At 46.4% G+C, this 18,388-nt stretch overlaps 1 long non-coding RNA gene across 2 annotated transcripts; it reads right to left on the bottom strand.

The window, feature by feature from the left end:
- Positions 1-7,746: 7,746 nt before the first annotated feature.
- LOC139039472 (uncharacterized) lies at positions 7,747-17,471 on the bottom strand. 2 transcript variants are annotated; one of them, XR_011492737.1, is made up of 2 exons: positions 17,234-17,471; positions 7,747-15,771 (listed from the first exon to the last, which is right to left on the bottom strand). It is a non-coding gene; the product is annotated as an uncharacterized lncRNA (long non-coding RNA). The 2 variants fall into 2 exon arrangements; XR_011492738.1 differs by having other exon boundaries at positions 7,747-13,739.
- Between the last annotated feature and the right edge of the window lie 917 nt (positions 17,472-18,388).

Genomic DNA, 18,388 nt, shown 5'->3' with positions numbered 1-18,388 from the left:
AAGTACCACTGTTTGTTTATTCATTCACCTACTCAAGGACAACTTGGCTGTTTCTAAGTTTTGGCAGTTATGAATAAGGCTATTATGAACATCCCTGTGTAGGTTTTCACATGGGCAGAAGTTTCATTTCCTTTGGGTCAATACCAAGGAGCGTGATTGCTGGATCCTCAGTAACAGCTTGTTTGACTTTGTAAGAAATGGACAAGCTCTTCCAAAGTGACGGGTATGCATTCCCACCAGCAATGATGGAGGGTTTCTGTAGCTCCCCCTCCTCAGCAGCATTTGATGTTGTCAGTGTTTGGGATTTTGGTCATTCTAATTGGCATGTAGTTGTAGCTTATTGTTGCTTTTTTAAATTAAATATTTATTTGCCTTTGGCTGCATTGGGTCTTAGATGCGGCATCTTTCACCGTGGTGTGCAGGCCTCTCTCTAGTTGAGGCCTGCAGGCTCAGGAGTTGCTCTGCGGCCTGGGGGATGTTAGTTTTCTGACCAGGGATTGAGTCCACGTCCCCGGCATTGGGAGGTGCATTCTTAACCACCGGACCACCAGGGATGACCCTTGTTGTTTAACTTGCATTTCCCTGATGGAGTATGATGTGGAGCATCACTTAATATGCTTATTAGTCTTCTGTTTATCTTCAATAGATGAGGTGTCTATTGAGGTCTTTGGCCCATTTTTAAACCGGGTAGTTTGTTTTCTTGTTGTTGAGTTTTAGGAGTTCTTTGTGGGACTTCCCTGGCGGTCCAGTGGTTAAGACTGCACTTCCACTGCATTGGGTACAAATTTGGTCCCATGAGGGCACCTAAGGCCCCACGTGCTATGCAGTACGGCCAAAAACAACAAGAACAGAAGAGTTATCTGTATATTTTGGATAGCAGTCCTTTACCAGATACGTCTTTGGTAAATACTGTCTCCCAGTCAGTGGGTGATCTTGTTATTTTAAAGAGCTCCACAGATCAAATAAGTGAATTCCAACCATGCTCTGAGCTCTGGCAGCCTTGAGAAGAGGTGGGGAGGGGGATGCTTGCTTTTTCTTCCCCAGCTGGGTTCAGAGGTCAGCAGTCCTCACAGACGGGAATGGGCAGGGCTGCCCAGTGGTACTTCTTTTTTTAAATTAATTAATTTATTCTAATTGGAGGATAATTACTTTACAGTATTGTGATGGCTTTTGCTATACATCGACTTGAATTGGCCACAGGTATACACGTGTCCCCCCTATCCTGAACCCCCGTCCCACCTCCCTTCCCACCCTACCTCCCTGGGTTGTCCCAGAGCACCGGCTTTGGGTGGGCGGCTTCATGTATCGAACTTGCACAGGTCATTTATTTTCCAGTGGTACTTCTTAAGGGTCACTACTCATGATGGCTTTAGGCATGATGGAGACTCAGGATAGAACTGGCAATGTTCTGTTTATAGACTTTTTCTACCTAGTCTGCCGGAAGGGGTCTTTCTGACTCTTTGTGGTGGATCTGCTTTTTTTACTATTTTATTTTTATTTATCTACTTGGCTGTGCTGGGTCTTAGTTGCGGCTGGTGGGATCTAATTCCCTGACCAGGGATCAAACCCTGGGCCCCCTGCATTGGGAGCTCAGAGTCCTAACCACTGGACCACCAGGGATATATGGTTTTGTTTGCAAGTTCCCTTGGGGAAACCAGTCCTCAACTTCATGAGGCTATCAATTATGATGGCTTCACCCTCCAACCCTGACTCTCTGAAGCAGATAATCTTAAGGACCACTTCACCCTGCCCATCATTACAGTGGTTGATTCAGAAATGGGCATCTGACTCAAACAGTCAATCAGAATCCTTTTCAGGTACTGTTGTGTGATCCTTGGGAAAAAGAGAGCCTTCTCTAGATAGCCTTGTTTTGCTGGGAGGTTCTGTATCTGGGCTGCCCACCACCATCTTTCCTAACTCATGGAAAGAGGAAAGCCGAACAGAGCCAAGAGATGGACAGAGAGGGGCAAGGCTCTGACTGCCTGAGCCTCCACATAAACCGTGCCTGGGTGCCCAGAATTCCTTTCAGGAACCGATGAATTCCTTCATTGTCTAGGTTCTAGTGAGTTAGGTACCTCTCACTTGTAACCAAGAGCCCTTCCAGGTCCATTCAACACAGCTGCCCTGTACAATTGTGCCGGTATGCACCATGGAACCACAGGTGGCATCCTAGACTTATACAACGTAATACACATTCTGCTCAGCTGAAAGTAGTATGCTGCTCAGGCATCACCCCCTCTCAGAAGCCCTCTTTGATGCCCTCCTCAATGCTTCCAGGAGTTCTGTGAAAAAATGCACTGTGGAGCTAATCCCTCTGTATTGCAATTTACATACACACACACCTGCCTGTCTCCCACAGACTGGCACCTCCCTTGTATGGACTAGATCTGATTTATCTCTTTTTCCTCAGTGACCCAACTGAGAACTTGCTTAGGTGTTTATTAAGTGAATTATCGTCCCATCTCATGACAACAAACAACTGGAATGTCCCATCTAGTTTGTTGTAAAGAAAATTCCCCTTGTAGTTGCCGCAGGTAGATCGGGAATCAACAGACTTTTTCTGTAAAGAAGCAGATAGCAAATATTTCAGGCTTGGCAGTCCACACCATCTGTGTCATGACTGTCAATCCTCCTGTTGTAGCATAAAGGCACTGCGATAAGCCTGGCGGCACTCCAATAAAACATTGTTCACAGACACTGTAATTTCACATAACTTCCATGTCACACAACATTATTCTTCTTTTGAGTTTTCCAAACTGCTTCACAATGTAAAAGTCATTCTTCGCTCTCAAGTCGTACAGAAATAGCAACCTGGCAGGATCTGGCCCACAGGCCTCAGTTTGCTGACTCCTGGTGTAGACGGTTGCTGGGCGCCCCCATCCACAGGGGTCACAGGAAGGAAGCTGCATCTCCCCCCTGACTCTGGGTCTTGGAGCTGGAACGGCAGCCGTGGCCTTCGCCTGCCCTCGCTACGTGAATCAGAGATTGGGGCAACTTCCGGTGATCCACGGGCTCGCGGCCTGTCGGAATAAGAGGACTGCACGGCTGTACCTACTACATACAGACCCAGGAGCTGAGACCTTAAGTCTCCCGACGGGCCCCAGCTCACACACCTTGGTGAGTCTGGGTCCCAGGGGACCAGGTGTGCTGTGACCCGAGAGGCGTTCCCCAAACCACCCAGCAGTGGCCGGAGGACCTCGTTCCTGTAGCCGCAGCCCCCCAGCTGCTGCTTTCATCTTCACATGCCCTCACGCACTTGGCTCTCGGCTGCACCCGCCTCGCCTCGCCCCAGATTCCGCCAAGCAGCGGCGGGCTGGCGGAGGCCTTCCCCTGTCACCCGCGACGCCTGCTCTCTGCCACGTGCTGTGGGCCTCTCGTATCGGGTCCCCCCAGCCCCGTGAGCCCAGCCCATATTGTGGAAAGGTCTGTTTGAGAGGCCCAGGTGGCCCCAGACCGGTCTTCTCCATCTGCAGGAGATAATGGATGTGCATCTTTAAAAAGGAATAAATACATATATAATGATTTAGTTTAAGAAACTGAACAAATATTCATTTTCTTAAACTGTTAATTTGTAATTAACTGATGATAAAATTAATTGGGTAAAACAGCCTAAAAATAATGGAGTACTCATTACCTGAGGGACTATAACTGCGTTGCAAAGAAGTCTAACTGTTCCAGAGACCGAAAATGTCCCCAAAAGCAGCGAAGGGAAGAGGCTTTGTCCAGACACTGGATGAGGGTTCCCGTGTGGGGCTCCCTGACGCCCCTCCTGGAGGGGGTGGAGGTAAAGACTGCCTCTTACAACTCAGCAACTTGACAGTGGATTTCAAAAGCAGGCCAATGCCCACCCCAGCCTTGACAGCATGCTTTCATCACCACTGATTCCAAGGAAGAAAAGAAAAAACCAAACCGCTGCTCACATCCTTTTGTTCTATTATAAAGGAGAAAACTTGCAGAGGCCTTAGGAACTCCTCCCTTCCACGGTCGGTGCCAGTCCCCAGACTGGACACTGGCAGGGAGGCTGCCTGGCTGATCCTGGGTCTGGGGTGTTAGGGAAAGAGGATGCAAATGCCACATTCCCAGGACAGCTGCAGACAGAGGAGGTGCAGTCAGAGGAGGGGAGGGTGCCGGGGTCCAGGTGGAAGGCTGGGTGGGCTTCAACAGCACAGGAGACAGGAACAGGAGCAGCAGCCCCAGGCAGGAAGGCACAGGGGTCCCCTGGAAACAGCTGGGATTTGGGCTGAAACAGGACCCAGGAGCGGCTCGGATGCTGGGTCACAGTTGTGCGAGGGAAGCGTGACTCCGACCACTTCGCCTGGCACAGCCTGGCAAGCTCTGGGTCCCACCGTAGACCCTGCCTTTTATTATTCATCTCTTTTGTGAATTCAGGTGGGGAAAGGTCTGCTGAGAGTCATGCCAGAATTCACAGGAGAAAGACTCTGTAATTTCTTTTAGCTCTGTGACTCTGGACAAAGTATTCAGTATTAATGCAGTTGACCATGACGTCTTCTGTGTGCGCGACTGACAGACCAAATTACCTTTCCTTATCTCCTGGGGAGAAAAAAGGACCATTTATTTGACATATTTCATAATCATTTCACCTGCTTGCCCCCTACGAAGAGCACGGGTGACCCGGCTCCCTCCCTCCCGCACAAAGCAGGACGCATACCCTCTCATAAAGCCCAGTTTCTAAAGAATGCTTTTAATCTTGGAATAACTGAGCGGGATTTTCAATTGTATTTTTAATTCTCTATCTACTTTTAAAAGCCCAGGTTTCCATCCTCTCCAATTCTCAGCTCATCAGAAGCAGGAGGGACATCAGGAGCTCCCATCTCCTGCCTGGCCTCTGCCGTGTGGAGAAGGCAGTGGGCAACGTCTGCTGAGGATTGGGGGTGAGGGCTGTGTGCCACCCCTGGGCACTGTTCTCTAGGTGGGGCCTTGCACATCCCCAGGCTGGGCCACTGCAGAACCCCAAAACATGTTTCAAATTGTAGTAAAAGACACGTAGCATAAAACTTACCATCTTAACCATTTTTAACTGCGGTTCGGTGGCATGAAGCACATTCACCATTCATGTTGTCACACAACCATCACCACCGTCCATCTCCAGAACTCTTTTCATCTGGCCAAGCTAAAACTGTTCAGCTAAACAATAACTCCCCACCGCCCCCTCTCCCCAGGCCCTGGCAACCACCACTCTACTTTCTTTCTCTATGAATCTGACTATTCCAGGTTCTTCAGGTAAATGGAAGCATATAGTATTTGCCTTTTTGTGACCGGCTTATTTCACTTGAAATCATGTCCTCAAGGGTCCTCCATGTTATATTAATAGTATGTGTCAGGATTTCCTTTCTTTTTAAGGGTAAGTAATATCTTGTACGTATTAATATAGACCGGATTTTCTTTATCCATCCAGAGGATGGATCCTCTGAGGGCTCTTTTTAATTGGTTAATTTATTTGTCTATTTTTGGCTGTGCTGGATCTTCCTTGCTGCACGTGGCCTTTCTCTAGCTGTGGCAAGCGGGGGCTACTGTCTCGTTGCGGCGCGTGGGCTTCTCCTTGTGACGGCTTCTCGTCGCAGACCACAGTTGTCCTGTGGCGTGTGGGATCTTCCCGGACCAGGGATCAAACCCGCGTCTGCTGCATTGGCAGGCAGATTCTTTACCACTGAACCACCAGGCAGGTCTGACTGAGGGATCTTTGGATTGCTTCCACATTTTGGCTATTGTAAATACTGCTGATGAACAGAAATATCTCAAGTCTCTGCTTTCAACTCTTTTGGGTATACATGCAAGAAATAGGATTGCTGGGTCAGATAGTGATTCTATTTTTAATTTTTTGAGCAGAAGCAACTTTCACTTATCCCTGTTCTGGCCTTCTTCCACTCCTCAGGCTGGAGGCCAAGCCAGGCAACACACGAGTGTGAGAAAGCAGCCTAGGGCTTCTCCAGAGAAGGGGGATTTGCACAGAACCTAGCAGGTGGCCTCTCAGGGCTTCCTCTCGGGATTTCGAGTCAATGTTTCTTAGGATTTCCAAGACCCTCACTCTACAGTCTGCCCTTGGGAGCTGGCAGGGGACACATTCACATATCAAACAGGATAATAGGCACCTGGGATCTAGGAGGTATGATCTCCCAGGTACGACAATTATCCCATTTTACAGATGAGACTACTGATGCTCAGAGAGGTTACATGAGGGTAAGGGGGTCCAAGGTCCCAGCTGGGAAGTGGTAAGGCTCAGACTCACGCCTAGCTCTGTCTACATTCTACTACCTTATACTGCCTCTACCGGCGTTTAAATGCAGTGTGGACAGGGACAAACCACCTGCTACAGAAAGAGTGTATGGGGTCAGAGAGAGGGGAAACCAATTCTTTTTTTTCTTTTTTTGGCTGCTCTGAGTCTTTGTTGCTGTATGTGGGCTTTCTCAAGCTACAGCGAGCGGGGGCTCCTCTGGTTTCTGTGTGGCTTCTTCTGCTGCAGATCATGGGCTCCAGGGCTGCGGGCTCAGTGGCCGTGGCACACAGGCTTCAGTAGCTGCTGAGCATGGGTTTAGTACCCTGAGGCATGTGGAATTTTCCCGGACCAGGGATCAAACCTCTGTCCCCTGATTGGCAGGCAGATTCCTAACCACTGGACCACCAGGGAAGTCTAGGGCGAAATTGATTCTGACTTAGGAAGCTGGAAGTTTCCTTGGAGGAGCTGCATTTTAGCAGGACCTTGAAAAACAGGTAGATGGTGGAAGGAACTGGATAAAAACCCCCATAAGTGGTTCTGTCTAGTGAAAGGTAATAGAGCTTAAAAGTGGAGGAGAGAGACTGACCTAAGAAAATATTGGTGCAGTTTATGTCAGAGGATGTTTTGCCTGTGTTCACTACTACGAATTTTATGGTGTCAAGAACGTGAAAGAATCAAGAATCTTAAATGCATATTACTAGGGGAAAGAAGCCAATCTGAAAAGTTTATATACTATATGATTCCAATGATAAGACATTCTAGGAAAGGCAAAACTATGATGACAGGAAAAAGATCAGTGGTTTTCAGTGGTTGGTGGGAGAGTGACAGAAAGATAAGTAGGTGGGACACTGAGTGTTTTTAGGATGTGTGTTATTATAATGATGGATAAATATCATTGTATATTTGTCCAAACCCATGTAATGTATAATACTAAGATGAACCCTAAGGTTAACTATGGACTTTGGGTGATAAAAATATGTTAATATAGGTTTCATCCTTGGTTAAAACTGTACCATACTAGAGCGCAGATGTTGCTAATGGATGTGGAGGGGCAGGGGGTATGTGGGAAATCTCTATACCTTCCTCCCAATTTTGTTGTAAATCTAAAACAGCTTTTAAAAAATAATTTTAAAAAGTTATTTTGAAAAAGAAAAAGAAAGTAAAGCATATTCAAGTTCTACTCTTGCTATAGGCAGTTCTCAGGATGAATCTTGTCAAAGTTTCACATAATAATTAACTCCTATGCTATTTAACTTTTTCCAGAATTTAAGAATGTTTAAAATTTTCCAATTAATTTTATATACTTAGAGTAACTCCAATACCAAGATGTGATATATTTTTTTAAAAGCATCAGATAAAGTACATTTATCTAAAATCAGGAGCCAACATATACTCAGTGATAAAACACTCAACTCTAATCTATAGGGATTCACATTTGAGTCAGAATTAAGACAAGGATATCAGTTGGGTATCAGCAATGTTAGCAGCTATAACAAACAAAATCACAAATCTCAAGAGGTTAACACAGTAACAGTTTATTTCTTATACACAAATAACAATGAGGACCCCTGCCTGGTCAGCAAGCATCTCCCATTAGGCTTTTCATGGACCTAAACACCTCTGCCTCTGGTTCTGCCATCACCGAGAACCACTGCTAGATCTTCCAACAGCAGAGAGAGAGGAGAGGGTGGTATGGGAGGTTTTATGGGCCAAGCAGGAAAGCCCCTATGTCATTTCCACCCCCCACCTAAAGGCTAGAACTCTGGAGAAAAAGGAAACGTGGTGATGCAGCATTCCTTCAAGTCTGCTCCACTGTTAGGTCACTTTCTGCACATTTTGATGTGGGGCACGCAGGCCATGACTGCCACCTCAGCACTGGTGATTGTAAGCACATCCCAATTTCAGAGATTTAAAATGTGAAAACTTCGACTCGATGAAATACCACTTATGAATACAAGACAAAATAAGAAATACTCTATTTGTAAAAACCCATAAACGAGCAAGGGTTTTCCAGGCATGATCCCGAGGCAAAAAGCATAAAAGACAGACTGAACTATATAAAAATTAAAAATCCCTCACATCAAAAAAAGAAAATTAAGGACTTCCGTGGCAGTCCAGTTGTTAAGACTCCATGCTTCCAATGCAAGGGGCTCTGGTTCAATATCCTGGGGTCAGGGGAACTGAGATCTCACATGAAAGGGAGAGTGTTAGTCATTTAGGCATGTCCGACTCTTAGTAACCCCATGCTATGGAATCCTCCAGGCTAGAACACTGGAGTGGGTTGCCATGCCATTCTCCAGGGTATCTTCCCTACCCAGGGGTTGAAACTGAGTCTACTTCATTTCAGTTAGACTCTTTACTGTCTGAGCCCCCTGTGGCCAAAAAAAAAGAAAAAATTACAAGCACAAGGACCCATGGGGGGTGGAAATATTTGTAACGTGTGATAGATCAAGAATTAGTAGGCTTACTATTTTAAAAACCCTTATAAGCCAATGGTGAAAAACATGAAGACTCCGAGATAAAAATGGACAGAACTGTAACAGGAAATGAATCAAAAAATAACTAAAAATGGTTAAATATGTTAACTATGTAAAACTATTTGGAAGTCAAAGAAATGCAAATTAAAACCACAATAGGATATCTTTTTTTTTTTAATCAAACTGGCAGAGATCTGAAAATCGATAATGGTACTTGCAAGGACTAGAAATTAGAGACTAATTCACTTCTGAAAGAGGGTAAAATAGGTGCACTACTTAGCTCTGTGAGTAAGATCTTAAAATATGCATACCTGTTAACCCAGCCATCCCACTTCTGGAATTTTTAAAATTTAGTTTTTATTTTTATCAAAGTTAAACATGCATGTAATTTTAAAAGTTGAAAATTTCTGTGTGGTTTCTTATGAAAATCAGCAATTCCCTGAAGCCCCCTTACCCTCAACCCCTTAGCCTATCACCACCCTACCCGTCTTTCTCAGTTGTAGAGATACAGATTTCCATCTTTCTGATATTTACCATATTTTCCACAAAGAACATGCTTATATTGCTACTTCTTGAATTTGCAGGTTTGGGCATTATCTAATGATTTCTCATCATGAAGAGAGGATTTAACCCTCTCACCAACCCCTGCCCCTAAACACAGCCGCTACAAAATGTACCTGTACTCAGCCAGCCACACACCCACATACGCCTCCCGGTCATCAGCCTCTCAGTATGGCTGTCACTCTGATTAGATCAATATTCATTATTTGCCTCATTCCTACTGCAATGTGTGTGTGCTCATTCTCTCGGTTGTGTCCAACTCTTTGTGACCCCAGGGTCTGTAGCCCATCCGGCTCCTCTGTCCATGTAGTCTTCCAGGCAAGAACACTGGAACAGCTTGCCATTTCCTACTCCACAGGATCTTCCCGACCCAGTGATCGAACCTGCCTCTCTTGAACCTCCTGTATTGGCAGGCAGGTTCTTTACCACTGTGCCACCTGAGAAGCCCTTTCTGGCTGTAAATCTATTGTCAAATGAGCTGCGTAAAATGTTGTTATTTTCTTTTTCTGCACAGCATTTTGTTTTCCCTGGAGTAATAACTGACTTGTTTTAATCATTGGCTTAGCTTGCTCATTTTTATCATCAGTTTAACCACAAACCCTCTTTCAGAACTTTGAACTTGTTACTCCATTGTGTTCTGGCTTCCACTGATGCTGTTTTTTAAAAATCCAATGCCATTCTGAGTCGTAGTCCTTTGTATATACCTTCTTTTTCTCTGCAAACATGTAGAATCTTTTCTCTGTCCACATCATCCCATATTAACCCCAATCCTGAGATACTTGATGAGCTTGGTTTGAGACCTCTTCATGGTTCTGTGGTATAAATCAGGCTGCTTCTTCATCTCTGGGATACGGCTTTCTTGGGTCTGTTTAAGTCCATCTACTTTCCCACTACCAAAATGCAGTTGCTGATGACTCCTCTATTATCCTCCTCTGTGTGGGTTGTTCTGTTTTAGTCAATTTGCTATATTGACAGTTTGGAGAGAAAGCAGTATGGTACCAAGGTTAGGTACGGAAGGAGTCCTGCTTCCCAGCGGAGAGTCTCGACTGGACTCCTCCCCAGCACCCCCCTGGGACCTGGCTCTCCACTTCTGACTCCCTCCTCCCACAGTCCTCCCAAAACAGCTGCTGCTTAGCTCAGTTCGGCTGGCTGGGCAAATGCCCTCAGCACAAATTAATGACCTCAGTGTCAAGTGTAAGGAGTTTGAGAAAATTACAGTAAACCCCAAAACAATATAAGGAAAGAGATTTAAAAAAACAAAATGGTAATCAATGAAATAGAATTTAAAAAATGGAAGGTGAAGACCAATGAAACTAAGAGTTGACTCTCTGGGAAGATTGATCAAAGAAAAAAAAGAAAATATACAAATAAATGATATTATATATGAAAAGAGTAACATAACTATAGTTAAAACAGGTTTAAAAGATAATAAGACAAAGATAGACAAATATTGGGAGATTTTTATCTTTCCATGTGGCTGTGTTTGCAATAAAAGATTACTGAGAAAAAAATGTAATAAGAGAATGCTATCAACAACTTTATGCCAACAAATTTGGTCTTAGTAGAATAAATTCCTACCAAAACTGAAAAGAAATAGATGTTATGGATAGCCTTAAATCGTTTAAAATGATTAAAGAATTTGAAGCAATAATTGAAAATATTCCCATAAAGAAAATTTAAGGCCCAGATGGTCTTATAGGTAAACTATACCAACATTTCAAGAATAGACAATCCCAATTTTACATGAATTCTTCTAGGAAATATAAAAATAATGAATATTCCCAAATTCATTTTTTGAGGCCAGTGTAATCGTAATACAAAAATTAAACAAGTATAGCATAAAAAAAGAAAATTACAGGTCTATTTCACTCATACATTTAGATGTAATAATCCTAAGTAACATTATCAAAATAATTCAATTATATATAAAAAAGATAATGTAAAGTAACCAAGTTGAGTTTGTTCCAAGAATGCAAAGGTGGCTTAATATTAGAAAATCTATATAGGTAATTTACTGCATTAATAGATTAGAGAGAAAAAAGCATATAATCTAAGTAGACACAGAAGAAGGTATTTGATAAAAGTATATACTGACCAATGATAAACTTTTAAGCAAATTGGAAATAAAAGGAAAGTTCCTTAACCTGATAAAGGATATCTAGAAAAACATCCAAAGGAAGTATTATTTGTGTGAACAATAGAAACCTTTCCTTTAAAATCAGGAAAAGATAAGGATGCCCACTCTAACATTTTTTGTTCAGCTTTGTAGTTACAAATTTGTTTTTCTTAAATAATTACATTTAGTAGTAGAAGTTTATAAATAAATTAATAAAGAAGAAAATAAATGAATGACATACATTTGAAAAGACAGAGAAACTGTCGGTATTTGCAGATGATATGATTATTTAGAAAACCCAAAAAAGTCTACAGGCCAATTATTACTTTGCAAGATTACTGGATATAAAATCAATAGACAATAGTCAATGAAATTCCTAGTCATTAAAGAAGAAAACACAGATAATGAATAAATTTATGAAAATATGCTCAACCTTTGTAGTTATCGGGGAAATTCAGTTTAACCAAAGATGGTATTTTATACTTGTCAGACTGGCAGGTAGTTTTTAAAAATCTGATACCATCAAGTGTTGGAGAAGAGGCAGAATAACTGGACCCCTCACACACTGCTTGTGGGGGTCAGTGGTACCATCTAAGTCACGTCAAAGATGCCCTAGGCTCAGCAAATTTATAATGGGATATATGCCCCCCACCAAATCTCTTCTGCGTGTATCCAAAGAGACATTTATAAGAATGCTTATGGCAATACTGTTTATAATGACAAAAAAAATCTTATATGTTCATTGCCAAGAAAACAAATAAAGATGGTGCATTCATAAAAAAGAAGAAAATAATATGGAGTAAATAAACAGGAAATAGAAGGATATGATCCTACTTAAAATTGCAGCTTTCCACCCCGCACCCCCACCTATCTGACTTTATTTTTCTCCTTTGCAACTCTCACATTCTAACATATAATTTATCTATAATTCATAAGTTTTGCTTATTGTCTGGCTCACCCCATGGGAATGTACACAAGAGTAGAGACACAGTTTGAAAGGGTACCTCATATACAGTAAGCACCCAATAAATATTTGCTGAGTGAATTTGCTGAATGAATGCGAGACAGCATGAAGCCACATATTGAAAGTTGAAAGGCGTGCAAAACAGTACTGCTTAACACTACAGATCGACACCCTTTGTGGTTTGGGTTACCTGTGTGACAGAGACGGAGGATCAGTGCACCCAGGAGCCTCCAAGTGCCCCCGTAAGGTTTTATTTCCTAAGGCGGCCGTGGAGGGGGAGCATTTGTCATGTTATTACCAGCAACGTTTGCATGGTGGAAAACGTTCGCATTACAGCTTGTTTTAAGTAATAGGAACAATTGCACCTGCGGTAAGTATTAAGTTTCTAAGGGTTTTTCCACATGATCTCATGGGTCAAGTGTGCAGAGAGGGGGCTTCCTATAAGACCAGCTCAGAGCAAGATGGGGCCTGGCACTGGGGTTCTTCCAAATTGCCCAAGAGGGGAAATCCCAGCCTGAGGAGGCAGAAACAGTTGCCCAGGGGACACCCCTCCTGGATGAGATGGGAGGGTCTATGAGAACGGGTTTGTCTGACGCGGTCCTCACTCGGGAGCTGGGGGCTTGCTGCGGGGCCCCCAGTCAGGGGCATGCTCCTCTGAGGCAGCACTGGGTTCTGTTAGCAGCGGCCCTGGTTCAGAAGCTGAGTCTCTGGGTCTCTCTTGCCTCGCCTGGATTATGAGAGAATAACTAATGACCTGTTCTGTGTGCCTCAGAGGGCTGCTGGGAGGACCGGACAGCGAGGAAGGAAAGTCGCCCTGACAGAGTCAGAGAGCAGAGTCCCAGGGCAGCTTTGCACTTTCTCCTTCGATGTGAAACACTTGATGTAAACATCATCCACGTTGTTACACAATCTTCTTCTTTTCAACTTTTTGGCCACACAGAGAGGCATGTAGGATCTTAGTTCTCCAACCAGGGATCGAACCTGTGCCCCCTGCAGTGGAAGCGCAGAGTCTTAACCACTGGACCACAAGAGAAGTCCCACATGATCTTCAAAATGAGAGTTCTTATTGGCCAAAGAGCCATCGAGGGCCCCAGCATAGTTCACAGGATCTCTCCCCTCAGCTGTAAGCAACGCTACAATGAGCATCTTCACGTGCTTGCATTTCGCTTTGCTCTTTTGGAATCACTTCACTAGGATAAAGTCCAGACTCAGTAAGTGGTCAGAGTATGTGAATGGCTCTTGCAGCTCCCTTCAGAGCTCAAGAACGGCTTGCATCTTTGACGGCTTCTATCAAAGTGCTCCTTCCAAAGGGTTGGCCCTTGTACTCCAGGAGGGGTCTAGTCCTGCTGGGGCATGGTTCAAAATTCACTGAATTCGAGACTAATCCTGACAAAAGATGAAGGAAGATGTTTATATTTGTTTACCTGTTTTAGAAAATGCCCTACGTAGCATATTGTAAATCCAGTTGGCAGCTCACTTAACTGCACAGCTTCGAAGTTGCTTGTTTCTTGACATACATTTTAAAAGGTGGGAGAATTCAGACAAAATGAGACTTTATTAATATGTAACATTCATAAAATACTTACCTTGCAGATTTAAGATACTCACAAAATACTGCCATGCTGTGCTAGCTTTGTCACACCATTTCCACCATGGGGCACTATTATTTTAATTGTTATTTATTTCCCCTAAAGAAATAGGTCTTCTTCTAACTACTGCCAAGTTTGCAGCTGCAAGCCTGCGAGAACCACCTGTAAGGCAGGGAAGGAGGAGACAATGCAACATAGGGTCCTCTCTTGGAACCAGCTGATAGCTATATGCTCCGATTATTAACAGTTTATTCTCCGCCGGGCACTGTGCCAGCCTCTTGCCTGTGTTACCTCACTTAATCTTTGATACTATTAAATAGGTAGAGTTTTCCCACTTTACAAAAGAGGAAACCGAGGTCTGGATCCTAGGGATACGAGCACTACAGACATAGCAGGTAGACTCAGAGAGCAAGATAGAACTGATGTCAAGAGTCATTGCTCCCAGTTCTGTCCCTAATTTCTGGCTCATCGCTCAACTCTCCCGGGCCTGTCTTTGCCACCAGGGTGAGGCTAAGGACCAGGGATGGGCATGGTACAACCTCTTCCCATCCTCCTGCCCACTATGGGGCCCTGGAAGGGAGAATCACTGTCTTTTCTTTACCTGCACAGAGCACCAGGACAGTCTCCTTCTGAACGCTCAGCTGAGCAAGGACGGGCCACACAGACCAGACCAGCAGACGGCTGGTGCACGCTGTATTCACAGCGTCCTCATCTCACTCAGGAGCCCCAGAACTCAGGCTTGTCACTCCCCAGGCACCTCTGGAGCACCTTGCTGACGGCCGTGGAGCCGGCCTTGGGGCCGGGGAGCCGGCTCCACTCCACTGTTTCACAGCTGTGGGACTGGGTAAGTCATGTCTGTGGCCGCTGACCGCAGCTTCCTCCCCTGTAAGATGGGGCTGAGAATGTCTGCCTCAGAGGGTTGTTGAGAGGCCTGAGTGAGGAGAAGGTGTGACTTTGGCCTCATGAGAGGCCCTGAAAAGCGTGAACTGAAGCGGGTCCTCCAGGTGTTCTCTGGATATGACTCAGGTGCCCGCCAGGGACCTCAGCCTGACACCAACACCCCAAAGAGACCACAGGGGAGAAAGTGTCAGGCCAGGAGGGGGTGGGACACACTTTCCCTGAGGCTTGGGAAGGCCTCTCAGAGGGCTCCCTGGAAGAGGTGGTGTTTGCACCAAAGGAAAAATCAGTCCTACTGAATGATCAGAGATGCCCCCTGCAGCCAGGACTTCCATTTAGAAGCCGGACAGAAGACCTCCTGTAGGAGGTAAGGTCAGACTGATCCCCCCCACCCAGAGAGGACAGCCCCCCAACATCTCAGGGTCTCTGCTACCCGCTGTCTCACCGCGCAGTTCATTCATTCATTTGATTAATATTTATTGAGTATCATGTGCCAGGCACTGCTCTCTGTACTGGAGATATGTCAGTGAACAAAACAAATCCCTTGCTCCTTTTCACGAAATTGGTACTGAAGATAAAGAGGAAGCCTCTGCCCCTCCCAAAGGCAAAGTAAAGCCCATGAAGACTGAGAAAGCGGTGTTGAAAGGTGTCCACAGCCACAGTAAGAAGATCTGGAGGTCACCCACCTTCCGTTGGCCCAGAACACTATGGCTTAGGAGGCAGCCCAAATGTTCTCGGAGGAGCGCCCCAGGAGAAACAAGCTTGACCACACTGACATCATCAAGTTTCCCCTCACCACAGGGTCAGCCATGAAGAAAACAGGCAACAGCACACTTGTGTTCATCGTGAAGGTCAAGAATAAGCATCAGATTAAACAGGCTGTGAAGGAGCTCTGTGGCACTGACGTGGCCAAGTCAGCACCCCGATCAGGCCTGATGGAGGGAAGAAGGCGAATGTTCGACTGGCTCCTGACTGTGATGCTTTGGACATTGCCAACAAAATTGGGATCATCTAAACTGAGTCCAGCTGGCTAATTCTAAATACAAAACTTTTATTATTAAAACAAATCCCTTGCTCTTAGAGCTGACATTCTGATGAAGAATAGAGGGAAGCTAAACAATAAGTAAAAAAAAAAAAAAAAGGATATTTCAGGCTGGTGTTGAGTAGTAAGGCGTGAGGAGAATAGAGAATGAATGGGGCACAGGTGTGATCAGGGAAACTGCAAAGGACCAATTTTTGAATAAGATCAGTAGGAAGAACATTCCATGCCGGGGAAACAGCCTGCAGGAGTGCTGGCAGGCAGAGTGTGCATCGTCAAGGGATTCCAGGGAGGCAGGAGGAGGGAGGGAGTGAGGATGGAGGGCGTCATGTGGCCCTTAGTGGGCTGAGCTCCCCCCAGGGGCGGCAGGGAGCCCTTGGAGAGCTTCTGAGGAGCCGTGGCTTGGCTCTGGTTGCTTGTGAGCCGAGACTGGAGCGGGGCGAGGTGGAAATAGGGAGATGGCCAGGGAAGCAGGCAGAGGTGACCGTGGCTTAGGTGGGGTGGACGCAGCAGAGGAAGGGAAGAGGTCGGATGCTGCTGAGCTTAACGGTGGAGCCAAAGGGGGACTTTCGATGAGCTCGAGTCTATCCCCCCTCCCCCAAAGCCCTCCTGAGGCTGCAGGACTGAAGGGCTCCCTGAGACCACCTCGCCGAACACCACCGGGAAGCCTCCTCCTTCCAAAAGTTTTTGGGGAAATTAGACCTTAAATGCTTCGTTTTCGTGCTTTTTTCCAGAAATAAAACCAAATGTAAGCACTGTTAGAAAAGTTCCACCCCCAAGGCGCTGCTCCCTCCGGTGGAGGCAGGGATTAGATGAGATTTGCAGGACTGTGTTGACTCCCAATTTAGATGCTTTCCATAAATTAATTACAGAGGCAAAGTCGGGAAGGGAGACCTGGGGAGCGGGTCCCGGGGCGGCTCTTCCCTCTTCCTGGAGAGCCAGGCTGCGGCCAGCGCTGCCCTGCCTGCGGGCTCCAGGAAGATGCTGGAACTCCCGATCTCTGCCGGAAGTTTGCTGTCAGTCCCTGTGGGCTAAGCATTCATATCCTCACGGGAAGAGGTCCTAGGAGAACATGGGGCTTTGGTCTTTCTCCTGAGGGCAGTGGGGAGCCAGGGAAGGTGGCAGGCAGGGAGGAGACGGGACCAGATATGCTATTTAGAGAGAACCTCTAGCAACTCCAGGAGACTGGCTTGGAGGAGGGGAGGCTGGCGGCCCGGAGGTCAGGTGGATGGAGAGAGGGGAAGTGGGGTCATGTAAAGAGACGGGAGTTCCCACTAATAACACACCGCCCTCCCTGGGCTTCCCCTCATCAACATGGCTCCGCCCTCTGGGTCCAGGCCTGATGCCCACCTCACCTGGGGCCTGGAGGTCTTGTTGGCAGAGCCTCTTGGGGCCTGGATCATGGCCAGTGACTCATTTCCGAACGGTTTTGGCTGAATAAGACAGTTCTACCTCTCACCTAAGCTTTTTGTCCCTCCTCGTCACAGTTCAGGGTTTTGGCCGCAAACAGTGGCAAATGAGAGAGGGATTTCCGGAGGTGGTTTATGGGACTTCTGCTGAAATAGTTGATGTACTTCACCTGCAGCCTGCAGGGAGGTGAGCCATCCCTCCGGCTCCACGCTCTTTCCTGTGTTTTAATCGCTTAGTCGTGTCTGAGTCTTTGTGACCCCATGGACTATAACTGCAGCCCACCAGCCTCCTCTGTGCATGGGATTCTCCAGGCAAGAATACTGGCATGGGTTGCCATTCCCTTCTCCAGGGCATCTTCCCAACCCAGGGACTGAACCCAGGTCTCCCGCATGGCAGGTGGATTCTTTACCAGCTGAGGCACCAGGGATGGAGTTCGCGCTCTCCCTCGGCCTGTCCTCGCGGTGGCCGCCCTGGCCTTCCGGCGGTGGCCGCCCTGGCCTTCTGGCAGCATGCCTGAGCTCCTCTCTGGCGTCCCTGTCAAGCCCTTTTCCTCAGCAGGAGGAACACCTGCGCAAGGGCAGGCTAGGATCCCAGCCTTTTGTGAGACCTCAGGACCCAGCCGAGGAGAGACTCAATAAACATCTTCTCAGCGAGGGAACCCCTGCTGGGTGGACACCATCCCCATTTCTCAAACGGGAATCTTGAGGGTCAGTAGGGGACAGTGACCTGCCCAGGCCAGAACTGCACATCCTGCTGCACATCACAGGGCAAGGCCGCACCCCTCCTCCAGGAAGCTGCTCTCAGGTCTCCTGGGAGGGTGCAAACTCATGGTGCAGGGACCAGCGGAGCCCAGCTCCCTTGCGTGGGCTTTTGAGAACCCTGACATGTAACTTACACTCCAGGCCCCCTTGGATCAGACTGAAGTTTCCTTCTGCAGGAGGCGACCAGAAATAGCACCATGTTTGATGGACAGGGAAGCCTGGCGTGCTGCAGTCCATGCGGTGGCAGAGTCTGACACGACTGAGCAACTGGGCTGAACTGATCTTCTCCCTCCTCCCCACCTCCACCCCTCCTGGATCCCAGCCCTTTCCAGGCTCATT

Source organism: Odocoileus virginianus, chromosome 18, assembly GCF_023699985.2.
Source record: "Odocoileus virginianus isolate 20LAN1187 ecotype Illinois chromosome 18, Ovbor_1.2, whole genome shotgun sequence".
Lineage (NCBI taxonomy): Eukaryota > Metazoa > Chordata > Mammalia > Artiodactyla > Cervidae > Odocoileus > Odocoileus virginianus.
This window is presented reverse-complemented; position numbering and strand designations above follow the sequence as displayed.